Raw genomic sequence first — 17,898 nt, forward strand, 5'->3', positions numbered from 1 at the left:
CTGACATCTGATATTGTTTCTATAATAACAGTAGGAGCTAAAGCATATTAAGTGTGTGCTTTTGCTAGGCAGCTAGGATAAATCTCTGATCAGTTTGAGCTGATTAGTAGTTGAGCTAGTTTGGGGCAACACTGCATCTTTAATGCCTCTAATGGGGCCTTGGAGCTCAAGCACCAGCAATCTATGGAAATATCTCTTTGCTTTTGATCCTAGCCCCCATCCTCTGGAGCAGCCAGGATTTGTTTATCTCATCAGAAATTGTATTGTTTGTTTAGGGTGAATGTTTGATCACAGTTTTGATTAAGGTCAGTTCATGTCTGTCTTTAAATTCTTTGAAGATAAGTGCAGGTCTCTCCCTAAAGCACCACAAGGCTGCTAGACCTCAAGATTGTGAAGTCACAAGACTATGAGAGTGCACAGCATGACACTATGAGACCTCAGAATCTCAGGGCCAGGAAATCTCAAGACCACAAGACTGAACGATGGTGAGACTTCAAGATCACAAGATTTTGAAAATATAGGACTGCAAAATTACAAGAGCCCTTTCTGTTTTCCAGCCCTGCCCCCAGCCTCTGTTTACTCCACAGAATTTCTATGTGAGAGAATTATGGCACATTATCTTTGCATTTACGGTTGCTCCAGATTCAAATTCAAATGCCAGCCATAGATTTGTCAAGAGTTTGGCTGTTTCTCCTCATCCCAGCAAAGACTCTATTTTCTCTGTCAGGCCTGCTCCTTTGCCCCCAATGGCCCTAACTTCAGCAACTGATGCCAAGTATAAACGTTTCCTCTGTCCTCTGCTCACCTAGAAAGGACTAATCTCCCTGGAGTTTAGTTCTTTCTAATTTCTTTGCACCCACAGCTCTTTGGTGGCTCTAAAGATATGAATGATTCTGTGGCTTATCCATGATTTCTTTAACGGTGTTAATGAAGGTCCTTTTCGCCCTTTACCATTCCAATCAGAAGCAAAAATCGCCATCCTGTTCATTTCTGCTGCAAAATGTTGTATACATCCTTTCCCATCTTTTCCTTCCCACTGCCATTACCCACTTTCCATTACCATGGAAAACTTTCTGGAATTGGCCTTAGGAGAATGTTCTCAGATACTCTTGTTCATGTGTGGAGGGAGAAGTTGTAACCCTGGAGACCACAAGGCTGAAGTCATGAAAGGGAAGTTCGGTCATCCCCAATGATGCCAGCGCCTCAGCCCTTCACTCACCCTCAGTAACCTCTCAGGGGTCTGTGATACCGCAATGTTACTTCTTTTAAGATTATTTCTATCACTGGCCTGAAATAATGGGTTCTTTGAATTTCTTCCATTCCCTGAAGACCTCTTTCCATTCTAAATTTATCTCTTTCAGTCTTTGAGGAAAACCCTCTAATCTGAATAGATACCTAGTCTATTACAATTCAATTTCAGACTCCCACCTCATTATAGGGGAAGGGTCAACCCATGTGCAAGGCATGTATCCCAAAGCCTCACCCCATTCCTTCCCACTGCTGGGGGTCCCCAAGCCCGTTGTGGGCCACCGCAGCAGAAACTGCTTGGATGTTAAGCCTAGCTCTGCCACCTACTGCTCGTGTGACCTTGGCTAGCTTCTTAGCCTGTCTGTGTGTCAGTTTTCTCATCTGTGAAATGAGTATAAACATAATAGTACCTACCCCTTAGTATCATTCTGAGCATTAAATAAGCTGTTATTGTAGAATATGTTATGTGTCAAGGGCTATGCTAATCATTTCCCATCCATTTTCTCATTTAAACTTACAACAGCCCTTTGAGGTCCATACTGTTATAATCCCTGTGTAGCTGATGAGAAGAACGAGGTTTAGACAGGCAAAGTACGTCGCCCAATATCATACAGCTAATAACTGAAAGGGTCTAGATTCAAACCCAAGTCTGCCCCGAGCCTAAGCTCTCAACCACTCTACAGATGTTCCCCAGACTCGCCAGAGCCTAAGAATCCCCTGGGGCCCAAAGTGAAAATACAGATTCCCACACCTAACCCCAGACCCAGTGAAGCATCTCTGTGGCGGGGCCCAGGACTCTGTCCTTTAGCAAGGGCCCCAGGTGACTCTCAGAAGGTCTGGGAGGCAGCGCATACACTCTACCCACATGCACCTCTACAACCCTCGCTAAGGACAGCCCTCTCCTCTTTGTTTAAACAACGGGTGCAACATGATAGCTCGTGGAAAACCAGACCGGTACACGTATAATTAAGTCTGCAAAATGTCTTCATTCCATTTATAGAGCTGAGCGTGGGCATCCCGGGAGCACAGAGGAGGAACACGCAGCTCACGGGCAGGGATTCCCAGAAGAGGCGGTGCCTGAGCTGAGTCTCGAAACAAATACAGAAGTTAGCCAGCAAAGGAGGCAAAGGCATTCCAGGACAAACTCACAGCACGGGCACGGGTACAAAGGCATAAAAATACGCTTCTAGGTTCAGGGGACCCAGTGTTCAAGGAACACGTGGTTAAGCAGCCAGAAACATGGCAGAGGCATAAGTGGGGCCCAGGCCTGCAGGGCCACTGACCTTGGTTTTGCCTGGCCTGTGCCTATCTCTTGCTGTTTCACACCATGTAAACACCAGAACTCTCACGGGAACAAGGCTTGCATTGTTTACTCCTTCCTTTCTCTCTCCCCATCAGTTTCATAAAAAGTTGGCAGAATGTGACTCACCACTCTTGCCTCCCCATCCCAGGCCAGACCCTGTCTCTCACTTGCTTTCCCATCTGGGAAACCTTCAATTGAATCTCTCTATGGGACCCTGTGCCATCATCATGGCGTGGTTTTTCCTTCTAACTTGGAACTGATGGATTAACAGACTGTGGCTGCTTTTTATTGCTCTTAAGCAAAACTCGTCAAAGATCTATATGCTCATTCCCAGGACACTCACCAGGCTAATGCAACACAGGAAAGGAGCATGCGATGTTGGCGAACTCCATGCAAGCCGTCCCCCTATGGCTGGTGTTGAAGGAAATAGGAGCGTGTCAACTGACACCACCAGTGACCCAAAATTTCTGCCCCCAGAAAGCAATAACGAGAGTGCGAACGCCTCCCAGCTTTGAGATGTTTGCCCAGGAGTGCTGGCAGAGACTCAAAGCAGAGGGCAGGCACCCACTCCGCTGCCTGCCCTAAGGACAAATGACAATAATGGCAAACCCTTACACAGCACTCACCATGTGCCAGGCACTGTTCTAAGTACCCACGTATGCTAGCTCATTGATGCCTTCAACACCCCTAAGAGGAAGGTATAAGTATCTCTATTTTACAGGTAAAGAATTGGAGACACAGAGATGAAGTGACTGGCCCAGTGCCACACACTGGGAAGTGGCAGAACTGGGATTTGAGCCCAGAGTCTCTAGTCTGGGACCCTGGACCAGTGAGGTAAGTGACCACCCGGCAGCATGAACAAGAGCCAGTTATGACTTGTCACTGCAGGTTGTAGGTGTCTGTTCCTCCACGTCCTAAATGGTCAGAATATGTGATGTGGCCAGGAGAGGGGAGGTCTGAAGACTCCATGAGAGGTGAATGACCAGCAAACACCAGCGTGGAGCTCTTGCTCTCTAACAAGTGAGAGCAGGAAGCTAAAGGATGAAAGAAACCAAGGGATGTCACACATGGTCCAGGGAGTCTGAAAAGGTTTGGAGTTGAGCGGGGAAGGGAATGAGGTCTTACCTGGCCCACTGAAATCACCCCATGGGCAGGCTGACAGCCGTGTTCACCGTGGCTGCCTCTATGGGATTCTTTGATGTTCAATTTGACTAAACTCCATTCGCATTTACTGAGCACCCACCATGTATCAGAGACTGTGTTATGTGTTATGAAAAGGCCTGTTGTGAAAGCCATAGTCCTCTTGGAGCTCAGAACCCAGGTGGAGAGGATGTACCTATCAATGGCACTTGTTTGTAGTAGCAAAATATTGGAAATAAATTAAACGTCTGTGAATAGGGGATTAGTAAAGCATGGTTCCTCCACAGAGTAGTAAGCTGTGTAGGAAAGGATAAGGATGCTTCCCATGCTGTGGCATGGACAGGGCTCCAGGATACATTAAATGAAAAAAGCCAGGTATGGAATATAGTGTGCTACTTTCCTCATAAAAATGGAGGGAACTAGACTATATATGAATGTCTGCTTACATAAGCATAAGGACACTCTGGAAGGACACCCAGAAGTCTACTCACAGTGGCTCCTGTGGTTGAGGGTGGAGGGACTGGGCAGGGGCTGAAGTGGAAAAAGAGAGTTTCACTTCTTTATATTTTATTTTAAATTTTATTTTCAAACTGAATTTTAGAACTAATGAAAAAATTAAATTAAAAAATAAATGTCATTACTGCCCCTGACAACACTCTTAACATTGCCTCCCCATGCGAAGAAGAACCCAGTTCTCTCTTCCTTTCCCATCACGCCCCAGTGCTGGGTCCCTGGAAGACGATAATAAACAGTGGTGGGAAGAAACAATAGGTAACAGGAGCCTGCCCTTCTCCCCACGTGAGAGGGCAGATTCCCATCAATCTGACACCCCCTGAGCGACTGTCAGTCTGAAATGGCGTTGTGCCGGCTCGCTCCAAACAGTGGCTGCAGCTCCTCGTTAACCTCCTGCCCCATCAGCAGCATAAGAGGATGGTTTCAAAGCAAAGCCTCAGAGCCTGCTGGACTCTCAAAGGCAACAGAGGACTCTGAAGGCCATCCGCAGCTAAATGTTTTTGCTTCTTGCCTCTTTCCTCTTTAATTACAGCATAATTTGCATTTATATGATTTCATTCTGCCATTTTGTGGGCAGCGTTGATGATGATCGACACTCCATAACTTCCCATCATAGTTGGAGAGTCAGGAGGGCGGCCGCCGTCTCCAATAAAATCCTTTCCAATTAAACAGTTCATTGGACATGTCACAGTTTGGGGTTCTCGTTATCCTCTGATGTGCACGTCTCGTGGATATTTCTTTAAACCCATCATCGTAATAAGGTCTTAGTGCGGGGGACACCCGGAGAATTATGCTCCCCCACTGAGTGACTGTAATGACATTGACTTGAAAATGCATCTCCCTAGACTTGCAGGAGAAGCAGAGCCGTTCCCTTAATTGGATCGTTCTGGGCTTTTCTTTCCCCAGTCTTGTGTCCAAATGGTATCAGATGTTCCATGTGATGAAACACGCCAAAGATATTGACAAAATATTGTCGGACCACTAAAAGGGTACAACTACGGAGGGCAAATGTGTCTGAAAGTTTCTCCACTCAACACCCTAGTTGGAGGTCTCTGCTCTGGACTCTGGATGGTGGCTCACCTGGCTGACATGGGTCACCTAGCCAGCATGGCTCACCGGGCCAGCTCACCTGGTTGAAAATACAAGGTCAGCAATCATTTATTTACAGCCAAAATACCGGGAAGAAAATTCACCAAAATATCTCTGAGTGGCCTGATTACTGATGCATTTTATTGAATTCTTAATTCTTTTGCTGTGCTTTCCAAGTTGTGAGGTTTTTTTTAACCAGTCAGTACCTTTTATTTTTATAACAATATATTTTAAAATAATACTTATAACTATAGAAGGGGGAAATGAACAAATTGAAAATGTTGTTTATTTACAACTGATTCTATAGCCACAACTGCGACAAAGAGAAAGAGAAACAAACACAGAGAAGCCCCTTTGATAGTGTCTGACGGCATCCCGTGCCTTTAGGGCCGGCTGACAAGCCTGTCTGCATCAGTGCCCCACCCCCCACATCCCATCCACCCTAACCAACAAATGTGAACCAGCGCCAGCCAGCAACCACCGAGGACCACCCCACTTTGTTCCTGAACCACTTCTGTTTCTTTCACATCCAGCCTGACTCCAGCTGTCCACTGAGGCCTTTTACATCCCTCCCACTGTGCCATGGTTTTGGCATTGGTTTTGGCTTTGACTCACACAAGGTCTGGTTCTTTCTACCCGAGGCAGGAACCCCAGGCAGCAATAAGCCGCCTCCCAGAACAGGCCCCCGGGGGGTACTCTGACTTTAGTAGGGGATGGGAGATTTAATCTGCAGGTGAGATTGCGCCCCGTAGCTTGAGTCATGCTGTCTGGGGACCCTAATTAGTGAGCTGCTTAGTCCCACAAAAGGCAGGAATGCAGCTTTTCTTAACCTCCTCCTCCAAACACTCATTATGGCTCTTCTTTAAAGCTGAGGCCTCAGAGAGAAGGATTACCACAAGAAAGTGTTGCCTCTGGAGGGACTCCGGGGAGAGAATGAAAAGTCTGAGGCTTAGCTGGGTCTAATGCTTTAGGGTCTGCCAACCCTGGGGCTGCACCTCTCCCTGGACTAAATGGGACTTCAATTATTTTTAATTAGGATAAAATGAAAGTTTTCAAAACCCTAGGTGACAGAGACTGGCCAAAGCGTTTCACATGCCTTTTAATTCTGTCAAATGGGAAATCCAAGCACTCTCTTGCTATCACCTGCATTCCACCCAAACATTTCCCTAAATAGCAGAATATCTGCTAATCTGAAAGTCTTTGACCCCAGATCTGACATTTCTCCCTCAGTGACTGAAGCCAGTGACAAAGGGGTTGCCTGCAACTTATAGCTGAATCCCCAAGGCCCAAGCAAACTGTCCCAGGAAAAGGTGGACTTGAATGTCATGACCCTTTTTATCACTTTTTTGGGCAAAAATTGTAGGTTTAAGGCAAAGTCCAATTGCAACTTTCTTTTGCCTTACTTGGGAGTCAAAGGAACACATTTCTTTTGAATTTATTTATTACTTTCCGTAGAGCAGTAAAAGCCAAACACACATTCCCTTTGATATAAACTACATATATATAAAAAGATTAAATAAATAAGATTTCTAAACAAAAGAGCTGAAACAAAAGAATGAGAATGATTCTCCCTCCCCCAGTGTGGATATGCAGCAAATCTTCCAAGTGAGGGTGCAATGGTGTTGGCTCACCTTACTTAAGGACAAGAGTCTAAAATCTTAATGCTATTGATTCTTACAAGAAGGAAAAATCATATATGGCCATACCAGGAGCTTCAGGAGTTCATTCAGGGACTCAGCTAAAGAGCCCATATAATACTAATGACAGCCTTTGGCTACTGCAACCACCAACTCCTATTTACACCCTAAGAGACATCATGATTTCGGCAAAAATCTCACATTTCCAAAGTATCTGGTAGCAAATGACATGCATGGCATGTTCCAAAAATAAGTAGAAATGTGCTCATAAATGACCAAGGAAACCACTTCCAGCCCTTTTTGCAGAAATTAGGCCCCTCTATTTCTCTGTGGCACACTCTACCCAAGGTCCCACTCAGCAGCATGTTCTGTTCACTAAGGCAAAAGCATGAATAAAGCCACTCAGCTCTCAGACAGCATACTCTAATGCCCAACAACATCTCCAAAAACACAGTTTTCTGGAAATTCCAGTGCCAGCAAAAAGGAATTAAGTCCACCTCAACCCTCTCTCCCACAGGTTACGACTAAAAATTCAGACAAAGTACAAAAAGCAACTACTTGCAGACTCTGAAAAGCTAACAAAAGTAAGTAGATTAGGGAAGGAAGCCAACACTTAAAGAATGATCCATTTCAGGGGATGAGTTTCCTAGCTTTTCCCTCTTTCGTCTTCTGACTTTGACCAAAATGTGGTCCCACTGCAGAACTAGGCAGCAGACAGGGGTCCTAAAACATTGAGAGAAAACCAGAACAGAGGACCTTGGAAAAGGGCCCCTGGAAGCTAAAAGAGAGTGGAGGAAATCTTAGAGAGTAGAGAGCTGGAGCAGGGTCTCCCTTTATTCAGTCACAAGTCCCAGGATCACCTCTAAGCTGTGCATGCACAAGATAACCCAAAGCATCACAGCAAAGACCGTGAAATCTGAACGACAACATCATCCACTGCCCACGCCCAGAAAGGCACACGCATAGTAGAGACCAAAAGCAGCACAACAAAGGCTTTGAAAACCGTGTTAACATTGGAACCACTGCCCACAGATGGCAAGATAGAACTTGCTGTTTGAACCCAACCAGTTTGATTGCGTGCTAAAACAGTAAAATCAACATTCTGCAGAGAATTTAACACGACCCAAAGATTCACAACATGGTGGTCCAAATGTCAAAAATACAATAAAAAATTACTCAACATACAAAGAATCAGGACAATGTGACCAACCCTTAAGAGAAAATACAATCAACAGATGCCGATTCTGAGCTGATCCAGATGTTGGGATCATCAGACAAATGCTTTAGAAGAGCTCTTATAAACATGCTCTACAAGGTAAAGATGAACACTCCTGAAATGAATGGAAAGATGGACATTCTCAGCAGAAAAATTAAAACTTTTTTTTAAAGATTGTCACCTGAGCTAACATCTTTTGCCAATCTTCATTTTTTTTCTTTCTCCCAAAAGCCTCACAGTAGCTGTATATTCTAGTTGTAGGTCCTTCTAGTCGTGCTATGTGGGACACCGTCTCAGCACGGCTTGATGAGCGATACTAGGTCTGCTCCTAGGATCAGAACCAACGAGACCCTGGACCACCAAAGCAGAGCACACAAACTTAACCACTCAGCCACAGGCTGGCCTCTAAAACTATTTTTAAAAAGGAAATTTTAGAACTGAAAAAAAGTATGAATATATGAAATTGAAAAGTCATTGAATGAGCTCAAAAGCAGAATGGAGATGATAAAGGAAAGAGTCAGAAAACTTAAAAGTAAATTAGTAGAAGTCATGCTGTGGTAGGCATCCCACATATAAAGTAGAGGAAGATGGGCATGATGTTAGCTCAGGGTCAGTCTTTCTCAGCAAAAAGAGGAGGATTGGCAGCAGATGTTAGCTCAGGGCTAATCCTCCTCAAAAAGAAAATAGATTAGTAGAAATTATCTGATCTGAACAACAAAGAAAACAAAAGATTAAAAAAATGAATACAGGCTCAGGAACCAATGGGACCATACTAGACGGCCTAACATTTGTGACACTGGAGTGCTAGAATTAGAAGAGAAAGAGATTGATGCAGAAAAAAAAATTGAAGAAATAATGACCAAAAACTTACCAAATTTTGTGAAAGATATGGGAACAAATCTCTCTCTATGAATGGGCACAGAATGGAAAGATACTTATGTTCCATATGAATGGTCACCAAAGGGCATTCACTGCAGAGAAGACTTCGTAACACAGACAAGATGAAATGTTCTATGGATATCAATCACCCCAACGTTTGCTCAGTAGATCATGTACAAAATGCACATGGTGGCAGGAATGGCAGCTACACACAAGCTCAACAACATAGACTTCTCCGCACCAGGCTGACAGCTACTGCTAATACCAAGGGTCCAACTTGTCAACAGCTGAACCCAATCCTGAGCCCCTGATATGGCACAATTCCCTAAGGGGACTAGCCAGCCACATAGACGCCAGTTCATTACACTGCACCTATTTCATCATGGAGAGGGCAGCAGTAATATGTCCTCACTAGACCAGGCATATACTTTGTATATGAATTTGTCTTCTCTAACTGTGATGCTTTTGTCAATTTGACAGTTTCTTACAAAATGAAACATACTCTTACCATATGATTCAGCAAAGTTGAAAATTTACGTCCACACAAAAACCTGTACATGAATATTTACAACAGTTTATTCATAATTGTCAAAGCTTGGAAGCAAGCAAGATGACCTTCAATAGGCAAATGGATAAACTGTGGTACATACAGACAATGGAATATTATTCAGTGCTCAAAAAAAAAATGAGCTATCAAGCCATGAAAAGACATGGAGGAACCTTAAAGGCATACCACTAAGTAAAAAAAGGCAATCTGAAAATGATACATACTTATGATTCCAACTATAAGACATCTGGAAAAGGCAAATCTATGGAGACAATAAAAAGATCAGTGGTTGCCGAAGGTTAGGGAGACAGAAGAGATGAATAGGTGGAGGACAGAGGATTTTTAGGAGAGTGAAACCACCCTGTATGACACTATGATGGTAGATATGTGTCATTATACACTTGTCCAAACCCAGAGAATGTACAACACCAAGAATGAACCCCAATGTAAACTACGGACTTTGGGTGACAGGATGTGTCAATTCAAGTTCATTGGTTGAAAAAACATGCCAATCTAGTCGGGGATGTTGATCTTGGGGAAGGCTATCCATGTACGGGAGCAAGAGCTGTACATGAAACCTCTTAGCTCCCACTCAATTTTGCTGTGAACCTAAAACTGCTCTAAAAAATACAGTATTTTTTTAAAGGCACTCCCAAATGGTTATGTAAGGGATCAGAATTGGTCCCCCAAGAATGTGTCTCTTTGCCTTGATTATTTTTAAGGGCAAAAAGACTCTGAAAGAAACTTTGACCTTTCCCCTAACTGCCTCAAAGAATTTAAAATAGAAGGGCCTGTTCCAGGAAGGAGCTAATACTGTAAGATAACTGTAGTATAATGTAAATGTGTCTCTCAGGTCATATTGTCTATAATTGGCCCATTTGCATTTCCATCTCCATGTAAATTGCTTCCTTCCCCTTGAAGACCCAAACCACTGCCCCCAACATCCTCCTTCGTCTTTAGTTGAAGATGATATTTAAAGTGGTGGCTTCAGTCATTCTGGTGAGTTGCTCAGTTCTCCTGGGTTTCTCCCATGCATACACATTATAAAGCTTTGTTTGATTTTCTCCTGTTATTCTGTCTCATGTCAATTTAATTTGTAGACCAGCCAGAAGACCTAGAGGATAGAGGAATTGTCTTCCTCCCCTACAGTTACATACTGCTATATAAATGATTCCATTAATACAACATTCTGGAAATAACAAAATTACACATTTGGAAAACAGATTAGTGGTTAGCAGGGGTTAAAAAGCGGGTGGGTGTGAGGAAAGTCGGTGTGGCTGGAAAAGGTCAACATGAGGGATTGTCATCCTTGTAATGACTGACTGCATCAATGTGAATATCCTATTTGTGATTGTGTACTAGTTCTGCAAGATGTTACCACTAGGGGGAACAGGGTAAAGGGTACACAGGATCTCTCTCTATTATTTATTACAACTGCAAGTGAATCTATAATTATCGCAAAATAAAAAGTTCAATTTTTAAAAAAAGGGATGGACCACTAATACACTCAACAACATGGATGAACCTCAAAACAGTACGCTGAGTGAAAGAAGTCAAACACAAAAGAATACATGCTGCATGATTCCATTCTTGCAAAATATAAACTATTCTATAAGTGACAAAAAATCGACCAGGGGTTGCCAGGGGCCGGGGGGAGGGAGGATGGAAGGCAAAGAGGCAAGAAGGGGATGAGATGTTTTTCTTTTGATTGTGGTAGTGGTTTTATGAGTGTAAATAACTGATAAAACTCATTGAATTGTACACTTTAAATGGATGTGGTCTATCTTAAATAAATTATTTCTCAATAATGTTGATAAGAAATAGAAATAAGTTAAAAGTCCAGCAACCAAGGTCTACAGGCCATGGCGTTATAACTGTGAAGGCCTCAACCGGACCAGGGAGGACTTCCTTATGGCTCACCAATGTCCTGAGGAAGCTTTAAGAGTAATCTAGCAATTAATCAAAAAACATCTTTTTATTCCTATTACATATGAAAAGCACACAGGGCGTTCTCCACAGAAAACACAGCACAGTCCTTGAACACATCAAGAGGACCATCCAGTCAGAGAGACATGGCACACACGAGGAATGGAGGTGGCCATGCAGAGTACAACTGTGAGCCCTGAACAAGCCCAGGAAGAGGACAGCAGGCCCAAGGAGGATGGGAGAAGTGAGCCAGAGATGGAAAAGGACCAAGTGAAGATTCCTCCTTCCATTAACCAGTGGCCTCACCACGTGTGTCCTCACTCACCTCGACTTGAAATACCAGTCACGTTTGCCTCTTCCTTCATCCCCTTAACCAGGCAGACATGGGGTCCTGGTGTCTCTGGCGCCTCTCTCCTCCTTCTTCTCATTACCACTTTCCCTGGTCATCACCTTATCGGCTTATGCCTGAAGCATTGCAGAGCCTCCTCCCCCGCTCCCCAGCGCTCGGTCCTCGCACGCCTTGCACAATAACTGTCTGAGGTTGGGTTTCCTGGAAGCAGAGCATAAGCTGGGGATTCTTGTTCAAGTGATGTGTTAGGGGAATTCTCTCAAAGAAGGGAGATGAGGAAAGCAGGATGAGGCACAGGAAGGAACTAGGCAAGGATGTGGTCTCAGCTTGATCTCTTGGGTGAGTTCAGGAGCACTGTTTGTACAAGAGCTGGTCCCACCTTGAGGCAAAGTAGATGCCCCCCTGTGACTGCCAGCCACTGACTGGGGGGCGAGGGGATGTTTTTCAGGCAGAGTGGCTCAATTTGGCCAAGGACAACTCTTTGGAAAGAGGACAGCTGTGGGCTGTTAGCAGCAAACACTCAGAAGCTGTGGGATGACACCAACCTGAAAAAGAGATTTGGCAGAACACCAATAGCATCCACTACAATGACCTTCCCAACAAACTTATCTGATTTCATCATGTCTTTGATTAAAACTGTCAGATGATTCCATCTGCACTGGGTTGGGTGGGGGCACATAGCCCACACTCTGTCTATCTTCACGTAAGACTACCACAATCTAGTCCAAATCAAATCAACCTTCTCAATAGCTCTCTCCCTCTTGTCCTCTCTCTGTCTCCCTCTCTCTCATCCACAGAGGTGAAGTAGGCTAGTGAGCAGAAGCAATCATCCAGATAATTCCATTTCCTAATCCGTTCATTTTAGAGTGATCCAAACTGCCTGTACGGGTTGATCAAACAAAGCTGACGAGAGCATGCCCTCCTCTGCCACTTTGGTTCTGAAGACACTGTCACTGAGGCCCTGTTTTCCTGCCTCTAGACATGAAGGGCTTGCAGAAGGTGGCCTGACACGTGAACGGACCATCAGGCTGCCAGAGTGACATCCCAGCTCAATGTTCTTTTATCCCACACGTCTAACTGGGCTCCTTCACAATCACAGCCTCCTCAGGAGGATGGGAGCTGATGCAGTGAGATGGAAATCAGAAGGCGCTGTCAGCTCCCGTCTCTGGGGCCTCAGGACCATGTCAACATGCTGATCCCAGACCAAGGCCACGGCCTCACACAGGGACATCAGGCTGGAAGCAGAGACAGTGTCAGTCAAGCAGAGCCACCATTCAAAGATGACAGCATGCCAGGCAGAAAAATGCTGCCCTGCATTGGGACAGACCTGTCCCCTAGGGGCCAGCAGAGCTGGCCACTTAGCCCAGCACCTCTGAGATCAGAGGCTACACAGCATGCCCAAACTGTGACAATCACAGCCCCCTGTCCTCAAGTGCAGTTCATGAATCCTCATGCCACACCATGCGAAGGTACTGCTCTCCCCTTTTCAAGGGCGGGATGCTGAGGCTTCAAGAGATGAAGCCGATGCCCAAGGCTACCTGCTAGCCCCCCTAGGACCCGAGTCACATTCAAACCTATTTTTTCCTCCTAACCATTCTGCTCCAGAGAAAAGACAACATGACAAAAGAGGAAACAGGCTCAGGCGAGAAAGGCTAGGTCCACGTGGCTCTCCTCAGCCCAGGTAAGAAGGAGGCCCTGAAACAGGGTTTTTGTTTGTTTGTTTTTTTGAGGAAGATTAGCCCTGAGCTAACTACTACCAATCCTCCTCTTTTTGCTGAGGAAGACTGGCCCTGAGCTAACATCCATGCCCATCTTCCTCTACTTTATATGTGGGACGCCTACCACAGCATGGCGTGCCAAGCGGTGCCATGTCCGCACTTGGGATCCGAACCGGCAAACCCCGGGCCACAGAGAAGCGGAATGTGCGAACTTAACCGCTGCACCACTGGGCTGGCCCCTGAAACAGGGTTTTAATGGCCCTTTCCGAGGTGTTTTTCTTGAGGGTGGAGAAAAAGGGGTCTCTTTGCACAGTTTTAGGGCCCAGGAAAGAAAGGCTTGGAGGGGACCTCACACAGGAGGAAAGCAAAGGCACAAAGTACGGAACAAGCCTGTCGGTGAATTCAGGGGCCGAGTATGGAGGAGAGTGGAGCCAGTGATCAGGGCGGAAGAAGGCTTGTGCTGGATGGGAAGGGACTTTGAGGAAAGAGCAGGAGTCTTTGATGGGAGCCGGGAGGAGCTTCGGAAGTGGACACACTGACCACTGCTCCTTTCCCATTGCCTAGCACGGCACCTACTTTACAGAGCACAGTAAAAGAAGAAAGGAGTAAATGAACAAATCAATGGAAAATTCTGGTGACACAGACAAAGGTGTGGCTGCTGAAAGCTATCCCGCTGAGCACCTACCCCATTTATCACACATTTACCAGAGAAAATTCTTCTCCAGACAGGGCGGAACCGGGGCTGCCGCTCCCCTGAGTCAGGGCCCGGCCAGCTGCTCGCTCAGGAGTCCTGTGGGCTGCCTGCGACCGCCCTTAATGAGATGTGATTGCTGAAGGGAAGCAGCTAATTGCATGATGTTTTATTAATCCTTTCTCTATGAAATATTAATTGTGAGCCATCACAGATACAAAAATCTGTCTGCTTTTTAATGACTGGGGTTTGCGGAATCTCCAGATGAATGTTACAGGGTTTCTGTTGAGGGATGATGGTGACAAGCGTGATGCCAGATCCTGTAGAAGGAGAGTAGCTGACAGCCCAAAACACATGGGGATGTCAAAAGCGAGCTGCTCCGCCGGCAACCGGCGTTCTGCCCACAGGCAGAGGGGAGCCGTGCTAATTTGTGCTCTGCAGTGAATTAGGCTAAGGAGAGATTTACAGCCAAATATCCAAATACTTACCCCAAATGTGGGCCAAAAGGAGGTAAGACACCTGCAAGAGGAAGCCGTGAGCACCAACCCAGCAAGGAGTGGGTTGTAAGACTTACCTCTTCCTTCTGTTTTCCCTGAGGTTGGTTCACCTGGGAGGAAAAGCATCAGAGAACGTGAGCCTTAAGCCAGATGTGGGGACAGAATTCTGAGGGTGGAGGGTCCTGGAAGCAGGAGGGAAGACATTGGCTGCCAGGGATAGAGTGGGACCCATGGAGAGAGCTTTACGAGGAGCCTCAGCCCACTTCCCACCTAGTCCTGGGGGGCTGCAGTGGGATGCCCGCTGGCCTGGAGCCAGGCCCCAAGGATTGTACTCCCCCCCCAGGGGTCTTCTGCGCGAGTGGGAGAAGTAGGAATGGCCGCTCCCCTGCACCACCCCCACAGCCAGGACCCAGCAGCAGGCACATAGGCTAGTTCCATAGGAACAGGACAGATGGTTCCAGGGCCACGCAAGAGGATGCCCGGCCTGGCAGAAGGGTCACTGGGATATACCTCCAGGAGCCAAAAGGAGGCAAGCCTGCCCCTCTGGGAGGCTCCCAAGAGATGGAGGGGCTACATGAACAATGCCCCAAAACCCCACACAGCACTGTCATGGAGACAACCAGCAAAGGCCCCAGCAATGGCTGGAGCCAGCCTGAACCAAAGTAAGCGACACTGCCCGTGGCTGAACGCAGGAGGCTAAGGAAGGAGCCTTGGCCTCCCCCATCTCTCTTCCCCACCCCGGAACCCCTGATGAGATGCACTTGGTGGAGGGGAGGTGAGGGCAAATGTCAGGACCAGATCACACACCCTCTCCTCCGTCTAAGAGGCAGGGCCACAGCTGTAGCCTGGACTGGAGAAAGAGAAGAATTTGTCCAAAGTTTGGAACTGAGGTGTGTTAAATAATGGACAGGAATAAGCTTTGACTTCCCAAAGGAGTAGGACCTGCAAGTGTCAGAAAGTGTTCAAATGCGACAAAGACCATGTTACAGAACCACAAAGGGGCAAGCAGATCTCCTTGCTACTCCAACTGAGGTCCACAGACCAGCAGCACTGGCTTCTTAGAGAAGCGGAACCTCTGTCCCTAAGCCCAGACCTGCGGAACCAGAATCTGCATTTTACCAGGATCCCCAGGTGATTGATAAGCGCATTAAAGTTTGAGAATCACAGGTAGTCAGATGAAATAAAACATTTGGTGTTTATGTCTCAATGAATCGAGATTCCTCAATCATTGGTTACATTAGACAGGATGTTTCTGTTGTTTGCAATCAAAAACTTAAACTTAAAAAGAAATCATCACTCGTTACTATGCACACCGTCTCCTGGGATCAGCCCTTCTCAAAGTGATAAGTGGAAAAAGTTGGTCCTGGGAAACTTGAACCTGCCTTGGAGCCTTCTGATGCCCAGGACATCCTGTTACTCCCCAGCACAGAGCACTTTCGGCACCACACCCACCCAGAGCCACCACATGAGCACGAGGGTGTCTCCCGCACATGTCTGGCTTACCATGGTCTGAAGCAACATGGCAGCCCTGCTCTTCACCCTCCTGGAAGCCTGCTCTCCATTCTGACCTTTGTAAAAACCAAAGAGTAAAATCAGCATTAGAATCAGAGCCGTGAACTGCCTTTCTCAGCTCAGGTTTGCTCCCATACAGAACTGCGGGCCCTTCAGCCTCCCTTCACAGCAGCCCCAAGGGCATCTCACGTGTGTGCAGAAAGAGTCTCCTGGGTCACCGTTGAGAGCCCACCACGGTGCTCCTCTCTGCTCTGGTTCCCTGCAGTGCTCTCTGCAGACACAGAGCACAACAGCCCCGTGTGCTCAGTGGAGCCGCACTGGAGGTCTTGATTGAGGGCACCTCGCCTATCACTGGGGCACAGTTGTGCGGGAGGACTTTCCACAGTTCTGCTGGAGGACAATCCCAATTATAGACCCTAGGGTGCTCCCCAATCACTCCCACCTGAAGCTGCTTCTCAAAGGATGCACTGTTTTCCTAAAATACATATATATGCGTGCACATGTACATATACATATCACCTGTTAATGTGCGTCTCCCCCTCTAGACGGTAGGCTCTATGAGGTTGGGTCTATCTCCCTATGGTTCACCATTGTTATTCGGCACCAACCACGTCTCCTGACACAGGGTAGGTGCTCAACTAATGCTTACTGAATGAATAAATAGATAAGGGACTTTGTCGAATAAATAATAACTTCCCACTTTCAGCAAATCTCAACCACTCTGAGCCTCGGTTTCCTCACCTGCATAGTGGATTGGAGTATCCACCGGTGATGGTTGTCAGGAAGCTGACCTCTGTCTATAAAAACATCTAGCACAGGGCTTTGTACCAAGTAGACTTTCAAAAATATTTGTTTCCTTATCATTTGCATGATGATGGTGAAGTAGTATCAATTGCAAATCTTATATAGCACTGACTAAATGCTGAGAGAGACTTACACGCTTGTCTCTCACCCAGTTCGCACCATCTGGCAAAACGCCACCTCCGCTCCAATGCCTTCCCCGGCCCCTCCCACTCTTCTGCCTCCTCTGTTACCCTGCACCTGATGAGCACGCCCCCAGAGCTCTTACGTTGGTCCCCACACCCAGCTCTTCATGACTGTGCCCTTCCTGAGGGCAGGGCCTTGTCCTTTCCAGCTCTGCAGGCCTCGAACATGAATGAACGAATGAATGAATGAATGAACGAACGAATGCTCTCAGGCCTCTTCTGCACTCTCCACCAGCTTTTTAGGTTGAGAAACATGCTTACTCACTTTGAACACGGGCTTTGAAATCTGCCAGTCCTGAACTTGAATCCAGGGTCAACTAATTACTATTTAAGTGACTTTAGGCAATTTCATAGCTGCTCCACACCTCCACTTCCTTGTATGAAATGTGCAGTTCCTAACACCTACTCTCAGAGAGGTTTTGGGAATTCACTTAGAAATGTGTATTGGTGGGTAAACCAACGTTGGTCGTTTATTAAACACTCCATCAGTTGAAATGGATATTCTCACCTGGCGTCCTAATGTGTACTTAGATGTGAATGGTACACGAGTTCTCAATTTGCTCTCATTCCTAGAGTAATTGTAAAGATCACCTCAGGTATGCTACATTAAGTACTTTCTCTTAATCCTTACAAATAAATCAGGAATA

At 46.2% G+C, this 17,898-nt stretch overlaps 1 long non-coding RNA gene across 1 annotated transcript in view; it reads right to left on the reverse strand.

The window, feature by feature from the left end:
• Nucleotides 1-16,322, reverse strand: part of LOC123279617 (uncharacterized) — a 47,280-nt gene extending 30,958 nt beyond the window's left edge. The window contains exons 1-2 of the long non-coding RNA XR_006517802.2: nucleotides 16,257-16,322; nucleotides 14,831-14,863 (exon numbers count right to left, since the gene is read on the reverse strand). This is a non-coding gene — a long non-coding RNA (uncharacterized lncRNA). The remainder of the gene's footprint in view (nucleotides 1-14,830; nucleotides 14,864-16,256) is intronic.
• Nucleotides 16,323-17,898: the final 1,576 nt, after the last annotated feature.

The sequence above is a fragment of the Equus asinus genome, chromosome 21, assembly GCF_041296235.1.
Source record: "Equus asinus isolate D_3611 breed Donkey chromosome 21, EquAss-T2T_v2, whole genome shotgun sequence".
Taxonomy (NCBI): domain Eukaryota; kingdom Metazoa; phylum Chordata; class Mammalia; order Perissodactyla; family Equidae; genus Equus; species Equus asinus.